This window comes from Cornus florida, unplaced genomic scaffold, assembly GCF_030987335.1.
Source record: "Cornus florida cultivar Cherokee Brave unplaced genomic scaffold, ASM3098733v1 CherokeeBrave_3.0.0_Hap2_Chr02, whole genome shotgun sequence".
Classification (NCBI taxonomy): domain Eukaryota; kingdom Viridiplantae; phylum Streptophyta; class Magnoliopsida; order Cornales; family Cornaceae; genus Cornus; species Cornus florida.
This window is the reverse complement of record NW_026775572.1, coordinates 36,323,794-36,335,870: the sequence shown is the minus strand read 5'-3', so window position 1 is coordinate 36,335,870 and position 12,077 is coordinate 36,323,794.

Below are 12,077 nucleotides of genomic sequence, written 5' to 3'. Positions count from 1 at the left end.
ATAGGCGACTGACATGGGTGGCCGTACAATGCCTCAAATAGCGCCATACCAATAGTCTTCTGGAAACCATTGTTATATGCAAACTCCACAAGTGGTAAATAATCCTCCCAATGGCCCTTGCAATCAAGAACACATGAACTAAGCATATCCTCCACGATCTGATTAACCCTCTAAGTCTGTCCATCAGTCTGAGGATGATAAGCAGTGCTAAGATGCAACTCTGTACCCAAAGCCTGTTGAAAACTCTTCCAAAATCCTTACACAAAGCTTAAATCCCTGTCCGATATAATAGACAACAGAATGCCATGCAGTTTTACAATCTCTGCAATGTAAAGTCTCGTCAACTGCTCCAAAGTGAAGTTAGTGCAAATAAGCAAGAAATGAGTTGATTTAATCAATCTATCAACGATGACCCAAATGGAATTGTGATCCTTAAAGGAATTAGGCAATCCTTCCACAAAATCCATAGAAATGTTCTCTCATTTTTACTTCGGTATAGGTAGTGGCTATAGAGCTCCTGGTAGCCACTGATGATCAATCTTGACCATCTGATAAGTACTATATCGAGAGACAAAAAAAAAAAAAATAGCAATGTCCTTTTTCATACCTGCCCACCAAGACTGCCGCTTCATATCCTGCTACATCTTGTCTCCACGTGGATGAACAAAAAACTCAGAATAGTGAGTCTCAGTCATCATATCCTTCCTCAAATCATCAGCAGAAGGTACCACCAACCATCCATTATACCTCAAACCTCCATCAGCCCCAACATAGTAAAATGGGACCTCCCCAGAAGTTATCTCTGTAATTTTGTCAATGCACTACTGATCCATGAGATGCGCCTTCAAAACTTTGTGAATAATAGAAGGCGTAACTACCATGCAAACCATAAAAGCATCAGACAACTCATCCACCGTCTTCAAAGTATGCCACTCAGTAGTGAATATAACAAAAACACTAGCAATAGGTCGGTGACTGAGTGCATTTGCCACTACATTCGCTTTCTCTGGATAGTAATGTATAGAGAAATGATAGTCTTTTACAAACTCTAACCATCGGCACTGTCTAATATTTAGCTCCCACTGAGTGAATAAATATTGCAGGCTCTTGTGATTACTAAATAATCTAAAGGATTCTCCCAACAGATGATGCCTCCAAATGTGTAAAGCAAAGACCACACCTGCCAACTCCAAATCATGTGTTGGATAATTAAGCTCATGAGGCTTAAGCTTCCGAGATCCATACGAAATCGGTCGCTCCTCCTACATTAAAATATATCCAAGACCCTACAAAGAAGCATCTATGTAGACAAGATACTCAATCTCACTCTATGGAGTAGACAGAACCGATGTAGAAGTCAACTTACGCTTTAGCTCATCAAAAGCTTTCTGACAGTGTTCTTTCCACACGAACCATACTCCTTTCTTAGTTAGGTAAGTGAGCTGTCCCGCTATTTTCGAGAACCCCTGGATGAACCTACGATAGTACCCTGCCAATCCGAGGAAACTCCGAATCTTGGTAGGTGAAGTAGGCTGTCCCCACTCAACCACCACTGAAACCTTGGCTAAATCCACCGTTATTCCCCTTTCTGACACCACGTGACCCAGAAACTTCACTTCTCGCTGCCAAAATTCACACTTCTTGAACTTGGCATATAATTGGTGCTCACGAAGCGTCTGCACGACTATGCGTAGATGTCTAGCATGATCGTCCTCTAACTTTGAATAAATCAAAATGTCATCTATAAAGACAATGACAAACTGATCTACATAAGCCTTAAAAACTCTGTTCATTAAGTCTATGAAAACTGCAGGTGCGTTAGTCAGTCTGAAAGGCATGACACAAAACTCATAAGACTCATATCTACTGAGAAACGTTGTCCTCGAAATGTCTTGCTCCTTAACCCGTAGTTGATGATACCCAGAATGCAGATCAATCTTAGAGAAGTATGTAGCTCCCTTCAACTGATCAAAAAGATCATCGATCCTGGGCAATGGATACTTATTCCGAATAGTAACCTTATTCAACTCCCTGTAATCTATACACAAGCGAAGCGAACCGTCCTTCTTCTTTACAATCAGCACTAGTGCACCCCAGGGTGAAGTACTCTTGCGAATAAAACCCTAGCTAAATCTGATTCCTCAGCTATCGCCTCACCACTAGTGCCATCCTGTATGTTGTTCCAGTAATAGGCGCAGTGTCTGGAGCTAAGTCAATCCCAAAGTCTATCTCGCGACTAGGTGGCAACCCTGGAATCTCCTGAAATACATCCGAAAAGTCTTATACAATTGGTATACTATCCATTGATACAGTAATCCCCTCATCCGTTTCCTCCATATGGAACAAAGAAGTGCTAGTAACCCTGTTAGAACGTGGCATAGCGACAACTTACCTATCTTATCTGGGTATGGTGAACACATTAATCGTATCAAAACATTTAACTTGGGCATGGTAGTGAAATAATCAATCCATCCCAAGTAATACAGCATAAGTGTGAATGTCCAGGACCAATAGATTGGCTAGAAATCTGAGTCTACCAATATCTAGTGTCACAGCCCATCACTCTCATGTAAAATGGCAACATCACCTAAAGGTGTAGAAACACCATGAGATTTATCAACATGCCTGTGTCCACTAAACTATAAAACCCAAAACTCCTGAATACTCCGTAGAGCAAAACACATAAAGTAAGACAACATGCTCCGAAATCTACTCACTTTTAGATTATCGCTCCATCTTGGGAATTCTTCCCTCAAAATCAAACTTACCTTATTGATTTACACAAGTTCTTTTATAAATTCCTTGGTAATCGTCCTGTCTCAACACAATGTACTCACAAACAAATATTTTTTGCATATCCAAATACCAACCATTCCACTGTGATAATCAGTAATTATCACGACAATCTCATTCCAAAATAGTTTAATAAAACCATTAATGTAACTATCACCAAAATGCTCCTATGAAACACAATAAAGATAGCCAAAACCGCTAGTTTACTTTATTAAGAACTTCTTTAAATCATAAACCTCCAAAAGAATAATTGTAAAATATTCTTTAACAAAATACTAGTGTACGTGATCAAATTCGTACCACACTTTTATTAAAATCTCTATTACTACTAGTAACCAAAAATCACTCTTAAAAGAGCCATCCTCCTTGTGGTTCGGTACCCTCCTGTTTGGATAGCCCGATATCTCCTTGTTTAGGACATTGCCTGGAAGTGTGGCCATACTCTCCACAAGTATAGCAAGTACCCCTAAAAGTACCAAACGGCCTCCTCTACTAGTTAGACAGTAGCTGATCCCATCCTGCCTATGATCCCCCATTCTACTGTCTCTAAGCTAACACAGGACATTGGTTGGATGTCTGTTCATCCTCTCCACAGGTAAAACATTGATCTTGAAACTCATTCTGCACCACTGGTACTGCTTCTAGTGCCTGCTGAACATGTGGCTGACTCTGAAGTGCAGTTGCTACGCCTGCAGCTACAGCTTAAACAATGATGTAAACTAACTGAGGAGAATACTCTAGATTCCTGCCTTGATTGTAGCCCCGATCCTGAGACTCCTGAGTCTGCTGTACATCCTCATGCTCAATTCGCAACCGACCATCTTCCTTCTTCTCCTCCTCTTGAAACCTAGGCAGTTGCTGCTCTTCCTCAAGTTGTTGACGCTGTAGGAGACCTTGTTGCCTACGTGTCGCTTCTCTTCACTACTAACGGTTTCATCTGGTTCTAGCGTTAACCATTCTGTTAACACCAAAAGCCATACATCAGTACGATTTAACGAACCGTAAAGGAATACAACGAATCCTAAACTTAAGCTCTAAATAAGAGAAAATGCTACGCGGAAGTCTTATACGATAGAATCCTAAAGACACTGAACCTAGAGTGCTCTGATACCAACTGTGATCCCCCTCAATTCTAGAGCCACGGGTAATCAAGTCCGAGCACAGATTCTAGGAATACCAGACAATTAATATGCAAATAAGTACAGAATACTAAAATAAAATAATAATAAAATAATAAGCTGAAAAGAATTCTAATTATAAAATCCTCAAAATTTATAAATTAATATAAATTCCAAACTTTCCAATATCTGTACAACTCGGGAATCCATCTAGTGGACCCCTATCCAAATCCCACACTGAAAAGGAAACAATTGTAATAAAATCTAAAGTGAAACATAGAAAGCATTCCTACGTAGTCGGAGGGGTGAGTGACTGTATCTGCTCTGCATGATCAAGCTCTAACCTTGGAAGTGACGAACACCTGAAAAATAAGGGAGTGGGTCAGGCCCACATGCAAGTCCTATCCTACTACAATCCATACAGAAACCCAATACGCAGATACATCCTAGATAGCTCAACAATAACTAAAGTAGTCCATATAGATATAAATACATACTATAGGACGTTCACTAGACTATAGTGTAGTCTCAGCCAGAATAGAAAGTAACATGCAAATCGCACGTAACGTGGTCATGTATACCTAGACCTACTAGGGAACAACAACTATGTCCAGTTATCCATCCTAGGTGATATATGCACCCTAACCATGATCTTGAGACTCAAGCTCATATCACGGCACCATAAAGATATATATAAAAAATCCGTTCAAGGTATGACATTCAAATGTTTATTGACCTGTCATATATATAAGTAGGACTTAACTTTTATAGTTAATCCACCTTACATTAGAATAGGTAGGACTTAGTGTTTTGAACTAATCCATCCCCAGAATAGGTAAGTCTTAATGTTTTGAACTAAGTCATCCCTAATATGTCACCGTCCCATACTGGTACATATACATACATATAAATAGGACTTAACTTTTATAGTTAATCCAACTTATTCCAGAATAGGTAGGACTTAGTATTTTGAACTAATCCGTCCCTAGTATGCCACCGTCCCATACCGGTGCATACACACACAACCAATCCAACAATTGACAAAACAGTACAAGCAGTTCATCAATTATAATCCAGAACAATATAATAATAATAATCAGAATCATTACTGAACACCTTATAATGACATTCTTAAACGTAAATTTCATAACAATTCATAAATGCAACAATTGATGCAATGTAAACCGTTAAAACATCAATTAACTCCATATAAGCATACTATAGTTTTAGTTAATCAATTATACTTATTTCAGTGCTTAAACATGATTAATACTGTTTAATCATACATACACAAAATGCTAGCATTATAGTAAGCAATTAAATCCTCCAAACAGTCTAGAAATTGATACCGTTTTTAATAAATTAAATATCAATATAATCCAAATCAAGCCTAGTTAATTGCCAGTATTCCATCACCCTTATAACACTGTTGAAATATGGTTAAATATTATTAAATCATAGGCGAAAGATTTGGTAAGTTTCAGTAAGCAAATAACTTAACAAAACAATGCTCAACATGTGGGCTTTTCTATATCTTCATGTTACTTCATTCTTTAATACACTAATGTGGTAATGCTTCCTAATATTTTCATAGGTCCATCAAAATTAATTACATCCTTCAGTGCAATTTAAACGGATTAAAAATACTCCGGACAGCCCAAACAGCCCCTAAAAAGACCAAAACTGTGCGTTTCAGGCAAGAGCAGGCTCTCATAAGTTAAGAGCCTATTCCATGAACTTGGGAGCCTGCTCTAAGGAGTTGGGAGCAGGCTTCATACTCCTTGGAGCAGGCTCCATCAATGAGGGAGCTAGCTCCTTCTTTTTGGGAGCCTGCTCTCTTTCACTCCCTAAAGCCGTTATGTGTTTATGCTTCGTCTTCCTCGCCTCCGGCTATACTCAGGGCCTCTGTAATGTTTTACATACTTGTTCTAGTGTTCATTCAACATCCCAGATTAATTATAAGACATCGACATGCATCAATGATCTCAATTAAACAAAGCGTAAACTCAAAGACAGTAAAAACCAGTTAACAGAACTTTAAGAATTTGCAAATCAGTTTAATTCAACGAGTTTAAATATAGTTTAAACATGCATAAAAGATTTGTTTTAGCATTAATTAAACCCCTGGAGTCTACCTAGGCATGCACAGAACACAGGTTTAGGGGAAAGAGTTAGAACAGAGACTTGCCTTTAAGTTTCCATTCAAAACCTTAAACCGTCATCTTTAATAATTACGGTGACCTTACTGCTTTCACCGACCACTGTTGCTCCTAGTTCAACCTACGAGCAAGCCAATTTCCCCTCCTTTATTCAGTCTTAGTCTAAGTCAAACCCTAATCTTCCTCTCTCTATTTCTTTTTGTTTCTCTCTGTCTCTCTGTATGCGTGAACAGGGTTTATAAACCCTTGATAGACATATAAAGGTATATATATAGGCCTATACAAACCCTAGTTCTAATTATATTGAGAAAAGGAAAAGAAAACTAACCTACTTACATAACCAAGTCGGCTACATCTGTGAAGAAAATAAAACCCTAAAACTATTAAATTATTTAATTCACTAATCCACATAAGTATATAACAAGGAAAACAAATAATTAAAACAAACAATTAAACAAAACATTTAAATAAAATAAAGAATACAATTAATTCAATTCAAAAGAACAACAAGTACAATTAAATAAACACTTAAATAAAATAATTCATTTAAATAACATAATTCATAATTAATTCAAATAAACAAGCAAATAAATAATTAAATAACTAAAAAAAGTGCAATTAAACAATACTTAAAATGCTAAGACTATCATTTTAAAATTAGGGGAACTACACCATTCATCTATCTTACTTTCATGTCTTAAATACTTATTTGTGTTATTGCCTATTTCAGGTGAATAATGTTCAAACAGGCTAACAAGAGCCATTTAACATAGTTTTGTAGTCAAAGAGCAAAGTTGGAAAGAAGCCAAGAAAAATGCACCAGGGCAACTTCGATCGATCGAAGGAAAGTCCCGATCAATCGAAGTGATCTTCAATCGATCGAAATCAAGGCGGTGCCAGCTCAGTAAAGTGGATAAGGCTCGAAGATATTTTTGATGCCACGTCAGCTTCGATCGATCGAAGCTAAGTGTTTGATCGATCGAAATGCTTGCTGGCAATGAGCTATTTAATTCCCGAGCACGCCGATTTCTACCTACCGTGCATAGTTGCGAATTTCCTCCAATTAGAGGCTATTATTCTAACTTGGAGGCTAATCAAAAGTGGAATGTAATGAATTAATTGAATACACTTTCATTTTTATCTTGTAAGAATTTTAGAGAGATATTTTTAGATAGATATTTTCTTCTCTAGAACTAGGGTTTTGGAGAAAAAAGCAAGGAAGAAGATGATGATGCCAACCTCCAAGTTAGCTCTTGAGGGTTCTATAACCATTATAATGAGTGGCTAAATCATTCTTTTAAGGCTAGAGATAGCCCCTAGGCTTGCTTCTCAAGCCTACCACTTGTGTATTTTTGGGGATTTTAGTTGTAATAGATGTTTCGATCATAAATAAATATAAATCTTGTGATTTCTACTTGATTTGTATGGATTAATGCTTTCAATTGATCATTTGGCTCTAGTCATATGTCTATGTATGCTAGAATCGATGTTCATGTTTTTATCTCTAGATTTAAGGAATTTGATGCATGTCTATGTGTATTGATGATGTTAATCTAGTGATGGTCAAGGCATGGTGCTTAATGGAACACTTTTGTGATTTATTTAATGGTTCACACTTGTTTCTTGATGGATTGTGTGACACCCCTCATTTCTAGAGCCACGGGTAATCAAGTCCGAGCACAAATCCGAAGAATACCAAACAATTAATATATAAATAAGCACAGAATATAAATATGAAATAAGAATAAAATAATAAGTTAAAAAGAATTCTAAATTAAAAATCCTCAAAATTTATAAATTAATATAAATTTCAAACTTTTAAATATCTGTACAACTTGGGAATCCATCTAGTGGACCCCTATCCAAATCCCAAACTAAAAAGGAAACAACTGCAATAAAAATCAAAAGCTAAACATAGAAAGCAGTGCTACGTAGTCGGAGAAGTGAGTGACTGTATCTGCTCTGCATGATCAAGCTCTAACCCTGGAAGTAACGAACATCCGAAAAATAAGGGAGTGGGTCAGGCCCACATGCAAGTCCTATCCTACTACGATCCATATAGAAACCCGATACGCAGATACATCCTAGATAACTCAACAATAACTAAAGTAGTCCATATAGATATATATATATATATATATATATATATATATATATATATATATATATACGCTTACTAGACTATAGTGTAGAAAGTAAAATACAAATCGCACGTAACGTGGTCATATATACTTAGACCTACCAGGGAACAACAATTATGTCCAATTATCCATCCTAGGCGATATACGCACCCTAACCATGATCCTAAGACTCAAGCTCATATCACGGCACCATATATATATATATATATATATATATATATATATATATAATCGGTTCAAGATATGTCATTCAAATGTTTATTGACCTGACATAAATATAAGTAGGACTTAACTTTTATAGTTAATCCAACTTATTTCAGAATAGGTAGGACTTGGTGTTTTAAACTAATCCATCCTTAGAATAAGTAGGTCTTAGTGTTTTGAACTAAGCCATCCCTAATATGCCACCGTCCCATACCGGTGCATATACATACATATAAGTAGGACTTAACTTTTATAGTTAATCCAACTTATTCCAGAATAGGTAGGACTTAGTGTTTTGAACTAATCCGTCCCTAGTATGCCACCGTCCCATACCGGTGCATACACACACAATCAATCCAGTAATTAACAACGCAGTACAAGCAATTCATCAATTATAGTCCAAAACATTATAATGATAATCAGAATTGTTACCGAACACATTATAGTGACATTCTTTAACGTAAACTTCATAACAATCCGTAACTCTAACAATTGATGCAATCTAAGCAGTTAAAACATCAATTAACTCCATACAAGCATACTACAGTTTCAGTTAGTCAATTATGCTTATTTCAGTGCTTAAACATGATTAATACTCTTTAATCATACATACACAAATTGCTAGAACTATAGTAAGCAATTAAATCCTTCAAACAGTCCATAGCCTTATACCGGTTATAATAAATTAAATATCAATTTCATTCAATTCAAGCCTAGTTAATTGCCAGTATTCCATTACCTTTATAACACTATTGAAATATGATTAAATATTATTAAATCATATGCAAAATATTCATTAAGTTTCATTAAACAAACAACTTAACAAAATAGTACTCAACATGTATGCTTTCCTTTATCTTCATGTTACTTCATTCTTTAATACACTAATGTGATAATACTTCCTAATATTTTCATAGGTCAATCACAGTCAATTACATCCTTCAGTGCAATTTAAACAGATTAAAAATACTCCAGACAACCCCTAAAAAATACCAAAACTGCGCATTTCAAGCGAGAACAGGATCTCACAAATTGAGAGCCTGCTCCATGTACATGGGAGCTTGCTCTTAGATGTTGGGAGCCAACTCCACACCCCTTAGAGCCGGATCCATCAATGAGGGAGCTGGCTCCCTCCTTTTGGGAGCTTGTGCTCTCACTCCCTGAAACCGTTTCTCGGTTCTGGTTTGTCTTCCTCACCTTCGGCGATTCCCAGGCCTCTGTAATTATTTTAATACTTGTTCCAGTGTTTAATCAATGTCCCAAAATATTTATAAGGCATCGACATGCATCAACGATATCAATTAAACCAAACTTAAATGCAAAGACAGTAGGAACCAATTAACAGAACTTTAAGAATTTGTAAACCAGTTTAATTCAACGAGATTAAATAAAGTTTAAACATGCATAAAAGATTTTTTTTTATCATTAATTAAACCCCTGGAGTCTACCTAGGCATGCACAGAACACAGGTTTAGGGGAAAGAGTTAGAATAGAAACTTGCCTTTAGGTTTCCGTTCAAAACCTTAACCCTCCGTCTCTGAGTTTTCCGACCACCTTCTAAACTGTCGTTCCATACCTCCATTGCTATTGGTTCAATCCAAAAGCAATCCCTTCTTGGTTCATCCCTTGTCCCTAGCCAAACCCTAACTTTCTTCTCTCTGTTTTCCTCTCAAAACTCTCTGTATTTCGTCGCCTCTGCTACGTGACTCGGGTTCTAAAAACCCTTAGCAGACTTATACAAGTATTTATATAGGCTTATACAACCACAACCCTAATTCTAATTATATTAGGAGATAGAGAAAAATAATTAATCATACAGCTAAGTCAGCTACGACATAAAAATATAAAACCCTAAAATCATTATTAATAAACCAGTATAAATGTAATTATTAATAAATCCTCATAGTTAACTCAATCATGTACACATATATATATATATACATGTATATCCATTCATGGGTAATGACTGTACCCATAAAATTCCATATCCAAGCCCAACTCCGTTGTTTAAAAATATTAATTTAATTTAAACATATTTTATCATTTAAACAAATAAATCAATTTAAACAATTAAATTAATTTAAACAATTAAAGCAAACCCACATAATCATATAATTAAATTAAATACATACATCAATTAAATAATTAAATAAATACACAATTAACCAATTAAACAAATACACAATTAAATCAATTAAACATAAAAACACATAGCCACGTAAACAACTAAAAATGCCCAAGAAATCAAATTTAAATTTCAATTTTATCCTTTTAAAAACAAGGGTTATTACAGATTGTGTCACATCTCTAGTTTAATTAGTTTAATTTCATGTCTCTAACCTAGTTGTAGTGTAATTTTTTTTAATTTCTTAGGTAGGTGAACAATCTATTCTTGTTTCTTGATGTTCCATACTTTTGAATGCAAAAAGTGTATATCTCTAGATATTTGTGTGTGTATCAATTATGGTTTAATTGAATGGAATCTTGGTTTTATTTGATAGGTTGTGCTATTCATTAAAATTTGGCTAGACAATTTATACTTATTTGTCTTCCATGCTTAATTTCAATTGATGTCACAGACACACACACAAAGTTACAATTTAAATTTCTCCATTAATGTATAATTGCTAGTGTTTGATGAAGTGAAGCTTAATGGTGACTCTATGCCCCAAGACCTCTCTCCTATATCTTTTTCTATTCTCTAGATTGCTCTCTTTTTACTTGTATTAATCTTTAATTGCATCGTAGTTTAATTAAACAATCACCAATCAATCTTTGATCATTCGACTTACTAATCCGACATTAATTTCCATCACAAATATGCAACTAATCCCTTGGGATGATCCTTACTCACTCTAGCTACATTTAATAGTTAGAGGTAGTAGTGGCATTTATAAAGTCAAATTTGGCCACACTACATTGCAATTTGGTAGCTTCGGCAAGCGACACACCAGTTTCTATGACACTTTCTATGTTTGTCCCAAAAATGAGCATATCATCAACATAGAGGCAAATTATGACACCAGAATTTCCTTGAAATCTATTAAAAATGCATATATCTCTTCCATTAATCTTAAATCCAGCAGATATCATCACCTTTTTAAATTTTTCGTGCCACTGCTTTGGAGCTTGTTTCAAGCCGTATAATGACTTGATTAATTTGGATACCTTATTTTCTTATCCAGGTAATACAAACCCCTCAGGTTGCTCCATATAGATCTCCTCTGCTAGATCGCCATTAAGGAAAGTAGTCTTTACGTCCATCTGATGAATTAACAAATTATTGATAATAATTAAGGCAATCAAAAGTCTAATAGAAGAAATTCTTGCAACATGAGCAAAAGTGTCAAAATAGTCAATCTCCTTCTTCTGCTTGAAACTTTTGCTACTAATCTAGCCTTGTACTTATCCAGTATTCCGTCTGACTTAAATTTCTTCCTGAAGATCCACTTGCAACCAATTGGCTTGCAACCAGGAGGAAGATCCACCAATATCCAAGTATTGTTGGACATAATTGAATGCATTTCATCATCGATTACTTCTCACCAAAACGGAGCATCATGTGAGGACATCGCCTCGGAATAAGTTACAGACTCATTCTTAATCATGAGAGTATAGAAGTCTGGTCCAAAGGACTTTGGCTTAGCAATTCTGGAGCTCCT